The sequence below is a fragment of the Acyrthosiphon pisum genome, chromosome A2, assembly GCF_005508785.2.
Source record: "Acyrthosiphon pisum isolate AL4f chromosome A2, pea_aphid_22Mar2018_4r6ur, whole genome shotgun sequence".
In the NCBI taxonomy this organism is placed as follows: Eukaryota; Metazoa; Arthropoda; class Insecta; order Hemiptera; family Aphididae; genus Acyrthosiphon; species Acyrthosiphon pisum.
The window spans coordinates 8,873,654-8,874,851 of record NC_042495.1 but is presented as its reverse complement, the minus strand read 5'-3'; positions in this window follow the sequence as shown (position 1 = coordinate 8,874,851).

Genomic DNA, 1,198 nt, shown 5'->3' with positions numbered 1-1,198 from the left:
TTTATCTATTGTCGGGAAAAAGTATCTATCTGCTGTAAATTGTAATTCAAAAATATTGTTTGTGGGGGACTTTTCGTTACTGCGTACATATTATTTTTAGTATATTCAACAACATTTTAAAAATATTTATATTAATTTATGATATTTATACCACGCATCTGTATTCTGTATTATACAACGTTAAACGGTAATAGGGTATACATAAGTTAACTACAGATAGTAATGTTATATTAAATAATGTTACAAGTTATAATAATATATCTTAAGTGGGACCTATTAGATTTTTTTTTGAAAAAATGTATCTAAGATCTAACTAATTGAACTACTACTAATAATTATACTAATTGAAATATAAATTACTAATAGCAATATGAATCATAAATGTATAATAAAATATCCTTAGACATATTATACTGATTCACTTCTCAGTCCGCTCAGAATTGTTTTATATACAATTAAATGTAATACATCCATTACAGTGTACTCCTTATTGACGATGTACACTTGTCATGTACCTATAGAATGAATCAGATCGAGTTTCTTGATTTTTATAATAACTTTAATTCTGTTTATTAATGATTTTTGTTTTGGTTTGTAAGCATGAAGGTTATAGGCTGGGCACACCTACCACCTACGACCTACAGCTGTTATTTGTTAGCCGCGTATTGGCCCTGTTCTCGTATATGCACTGTGCCACTGTGACAATATTTGACAGTTCCTAATGAGTTAATCCGGGCATCCGGCCCTGTATTCCAAAAATCAGAATTTGAATAAACGCACTATTAAACGATAATATAGGTGTGATTGTGTAAGCTGCATGCAATTTACTTACCAATGTTAAACAATGCACAGTTGACAGTTCTTAATATAATAAGTAATAACATAGTCAATAGTCATACTATTTCATATTGACGTGCAACTACATTACATTGTCAATAACGGTAAGGTTTATTAAGAGAAATCTGTGAATAATATACAATACCTACATAGGTGATTGATGTACGTTGGAAACGGGCACCTCAACTATTATTATGAGCACGTAAACTATTAGCACCCGTCAGGTTATCCGCACTATGACATTTTTTAACAAATTTATTTATAGGTTCCAGTTTATCGTTCGCACTATGACATTCAAGATTATTTTATTATTTACTATATCTCACTCTAATGCAGTCTTAAGAGGACGTGATACCCGCAT